This window comes from Heteronotia binoei, chromosome 10 (assembly GCF_032191835.1).
Source record: "Heteronotia binoei isolate CCM8104 ecotype False Entrance Well chromosome 10, APGP_CSIRO_Hbin_v1, whole genome shotgun sequence".
NCBI lineage: Eukaryota > Metazoa > Chordata > Lepidosauria > Squamata > Gekkonidae > Heteronotia > Heteronotia binoei.
Window position 1 is genome coordinate 70,445,448 of NC_083232.1, and position 5,152 is coordinate 70,450,599.

Here is a 5,152-nt window from a genome sequence, read left to right on the forward strand (position 1 = left end):
AGAGGCGGCGTTGTGAGCTCACATCCTGGCGGGGAGGAGAAAGAGGCTGGCTTGGCGGCGGAGGAAACATCGGGCGTTCTTCGCAGCGCCGTTCCCGCCCCCGGCCGCCGAGTCCCTTGCCTTCGGCCCGGACAGCCCCTCGGTCTTTGCGTTGAAGATTCAGATGGTTGAGGTTCCGTTGGGGAAAGAGCCCCCGGTTGTTTTTGAATGCTTCAGAAATGGGGGGAGAGAGAAAGGCAGAAGGGCGGTGGGAGGCTTGTTTCAATTTGCTATCGCGTTTCACCGGGCAGTAAGCGCCATTTAACGCTGCGGGGCCTGTTTCTGTGTAAAAATGCATAGGAGCGGGTTTTAAGTTTCGGATAGAGGTGTGTATTTTTATTGTCCGTGTTATTGTGTAAATTGCGTGTTTATGGGGGCTTGGGAATTCCACAGCAGGTCACCAGGCCAGGAAAAGATACCTGTGTATGGGGCGGGGGGGGGGAGATTTGGTTAGGGAGGGTGCCCCTAAAAAAGAGAGGTGACAGCAATGTTGGTTTGGATGCATCATCAGGCATCTTAATAAAGGGATGGATAGTTTTGAAACTTAGCCGTGTTAGATTTGGAGGTCTAATCTACCATCGCTAACAAGTCGGACTGCCACTGCGCCCCCCCCCCCCCAAACTTTTAATGTCTTGCCAACAGAGCTTTTTTGGTAGAAAAAGCCCAGCATGAATTTATTTGCATATTAGGCCACACCCTCTGGCACTATGTCAAAAAAAGCCCTGCTTGCCACCCACCTGTTTTTTAACTAAATGTTCATTGGGCTGACAGGGGGGGTATTTGGAAGTTGTTTTCTTCACATCTGTGGGGTAACATATTTCATTGACTCCCACTCACAGAGAGAGAGGCAGGGCCTTGTCCATTAGGCACTTATCGGCCCTGTTCACACAGCATGTTGAGTCTGTGTTAAACTGACCCGGTTCTGTTCCAAATATCTTTGTTCAAGATATTATCGATCAGGCTGCCATACTGCAATTCGAATCATTCTGCGGTGAAACCATCTTCTGCCATCCACATGATGACACCATGCAGTTCTCCCCCCCTCCACTTTTATGCGCATTATTCTCACATGCACATAGGTTAAAACATTATGTGGTTATGCAGTTATGTGCATATCGCTAAGTGGTAAAAAAAAATGGCAACCATAAACCATATTTCTGAGGCCCCTTTTACTCCTGGACAGCCTTCAGATATCCGGAAGTTGGTCGAGAACTATCCAGACAGGGAAACTACAAGGTGAAACCGGAGAACTCAAAAAACACCGCAAAGGAGCAGGTGACAAAATACTCCGGTTCCAAGAAGGATTTTGGGGGGGGGCTACTGCAAGTTAATTCCGGGAGGCAGATGTTGCTGTCTGATCAGCCACTTTTAATCCGGTATGAAACAGCAGCGACAACATTATACTGTGCGTCTGAACAGCCCCATCCATTAGGCACAATAGATGCAGTGACTAGGGCCCGTGATATTTTTAGGGGCCCACGAAAATGTTTTAAGGGCCTGCAAAAATCTATTAAATTTGCCTAAAACAGAAAATATTAAATACTGAAGTATTTAAAGTTAGATCAAAATATTTTTTAATATCACTGTTATGATCGGAGGGACCCATGAAGGCAAAAGTACTCACGGCCCTGGTGAGAGGATTCCTGGCTCTGTGCAGAGCATAGGCACCATCATCTTCAGTTACCACATGTTTAGCAAGGCTGGAAGAGATAACTGTCTGAGAATCAAACCAGACAAGGGTCTGGAACTTCTGAGAATGGATACTTTTAAAATTGGTAAATAGGAGTGGATTCAGATCAAGGATCAAGAGGTAGTTCTTAAACTGTTTTTACTGGAGGAAATAGGCATATTGCCAATAATTTTCCCCCAATGAAAATTCACACCCAACAACAGTATTTAATAAAATTAATAAAAACTGCTTGAGAGATTTGTAAATAGAGCCTTTTATGGATCTCCACAATATCATATAGTTTAGCCCTGGAAATCTAGATTGCTACTGAGACAAAAGAAGACCAGTATTGGGCTACAAGAATCAGTAGTTGTGGTTGAATTCTAGATAAAATAATAAAGACTCATGCAAAAGGACTGTGTGCTGTTAAAGTACTGAATATCTGTATACTAATTGTGAAGTTGGCCAAATCTAAGGATACTTAAATCTGGTAATTGAAACATGAACAGTCAGGACAGGTCTTTCTACGTACCTGAAAAGTAAGGCCCTCAGGTTTGCAAAACCAACTCTGAAATATTTTTAAAAATACAGTGGAGGTTTTAAAAACCCAAAAATTATAAAAGGAGTACCTGTACCCTTTAAGTTGTGGAATCCTTTCATGTCTGTTGCTAGGTGACCACAGTATTCCAGGTTAGGTTTCTGGGAGTAAAAAGGCAGAGGGAGAGAGCAGGGCCCTTTCCAGGCCTATTTTGGACTTTGAGGGAAGACTCTTTGGTGCCATGGCTAAGGGTTGTCAGTTCCAGGTTGGGAAATTTCTGGAGATTTTGTGGTGGATTCTGAGGAGGGCAGGGCTTGGGAAGGGGAGGCCTCAGCCAAATACCATGGAGTTCACCCTTTAAAGCAGTCATTTTCTTCAAGGGACAGATCTCTTGTCTGGAGTTCAGTCATAATTCTGGGAGATCTCCAGGTCCCACCAAGAAGCTGGCAACCCTAGGGCTGGAAGCAACCTCTGGGTAACTTCATACCATGGTCTTGCATGACTCAACTAGGGCTGGCTGCTTGCTGCTCTTCAACAGCAGCCACTCTATGAAAGCCAGTTTGGTGTAATGGTTAAAACTTCAGAATAGGATCTAGGAGATGCAGATTCAAATCCCAATCTATAGGTCAATTATGCATACCTATGAGATGGCAGTCAGGGACACAAAGAGAGAATACTTTGCGGCCCAGATTGCATCAGCGAACTTGTGCCCGGCCCAGTTATTTAGTACAATTCAGTCTTTAACAAATTTGCCACAAGTCAAACAAAATGCTAGGAAATCGGATATTGGCTGTGAGGCTTTTGTGAATTTTTTCGCAGATAAGGTCTTGTCACTCCACCGTGACTTCCCTACCACATTAGATACAGTGAGTGAACTTGAGGTTCCAGGCATGTCTTCTGGTCTTGTTTTGGACTGCTTCACTTCACTCAGCCTGGAGGAAGTTGACAGTTCTCTTCATTGCGCCCTACTACCTGTGTGTTGGATCTGTGTCCGTCCTGACTGATAAAGGCTTGCCGGGCAAGACTATGAGATCTTCTCCAGGAGATTGTCAACAGATCCCTCTTATAAGGGATCTTTCCCACACTCCTAAAGGAGGCTATGATTCGGCCCCTCTTTAAAAAACCATTTTTAGACCTGACCATATTGGTGAACTATTGGCCGGTGTTGAACTTACCCTTTTTGGCTAAGGTTATAGAGCAGGCTGTGGCGACACAGTTCCAGAGCTTTCTGGATGAAGCTTCTGTGCTGGATTCATCCCAGTCTGGCTTTCGCCCAGGTCACGGGATGGAGATAGTCCTAGTTGCCCTCATAGATGACCTCCAAAGACATCTGGATCGAGGCGGCTCAGCAGTGCTGTGGTTATTAGATCTGTCAGTCACATTTGATACGGTTGACCATCAGCTGCTAGCCAACCATCTCGCCAACGTGGAGATTCAGAGGTCTGCCTTTCAGTGACTGACTTCTTTTCTCCAAGGCCGGGGACGAAGGGTGGCAATTAGGGAGACATCCTCCCAGAGACACCCACTTATATGTGGTATGCCTTAAGGGGCAGTGCTTTCCCTGATGTTGTTTAACATCTATCTGCGTCCTCTTGCCCAGATTGTCTGGAGGTATGGGCTGAGCTGTCATCAATATGCAGATGACACTCAGCTCTGGCTATTGATGGGTGGTCAGGATGGCTCCACCCTGGAAAGTCTGGACCTGGCATTACAAGCCGTGACATGGTGGCTCAGGCTGAGTCAATTGAAGTTAAATCCAACGAAAACAGAGGTCCTTTACCTGAGTTGTGGCCGCCTGGGAAGCGAGATCCCTTTGCCAGCTTTTGATGGGGTGCTACTGGTACCAGTGCCAAAGGTCAAGAGCCTGGGAGTGCTACTGGAACCCTCCTTATCATTGGAGGCCCAGAAAGCAGCCACTGCCAAATCTGCATTTTACGATGTTCGGCAAGTAAGGCAGCTGGCCCCCTTCCTTGAGCGCTGTGACTTAGCAACAGTGATCCATGCAGCGGTCGCCTCGAGAATTGACTATTGTAACGCCCTCTACATGAGGCTGTCTCAGACCTGGAAGCTGCAGCTGGTGCAGAATGCTGCAGCCAGGTTGTTGATGGGGCTTTCTATACATGAGCACATCCAACCTGTGCTGAAAGCGCTGCACTGGCTGCCTGTAGCATACCGGATCCAATTCAAGGTGCTGGTACTAACCTTTAAAGTCCTGTATGGCTTGGGATCTGCTTACCTACAGGACCGCCTTTCCCTGCATATACCCCAGAGAGCACTGCATTCAGGGGCCCTAAATCTTTTGTCAATCCCTGGGCTGAAGGAGGCTAAACTAAATTCGATCAGGGCCAGGTCCCTCTTGGTGGCAGCACCAACATTATGGAATAACCTCCCAAATGACATCAGGGCCTTACGATCTTGTCCAGTTCCATAAGGCCTGTAAAACAACATTGTTCCAACATGCTTTTAAGAACTAAGGGGAAAGTGCTGCCCACCGCCTAGAAGCAGGGTATATTACTATCATTGCACTTTTGTGAGACACCGACCTAGGCCATCAGCATATCTGGAAACTATGAGAAACCACGAAGAACTATGGGACGCCGTCCATCTATCTATATTATACATTACATATCAGCAGATATAGCATCAAAGAAGTTAATTTTATATATTATGGTTTTAATAATTGCTTAATGTTTTATACTAATATTGTTTTATAATAGATTATTGTATTTCATAATGTTAATACGCTGTTAGCCACCCTGAGCCTGTTTGCAGGGTGGGCAGGATACAAATAGAAATAAATAAATAAATCTTGCTGTGAAAATTCACTGGATGATTTTGGACCAGTCACATAACTTTCAGCCTAACCTACTTCACAGGGCTGTTGTGTGGATAAAAAGGAAGAGAGG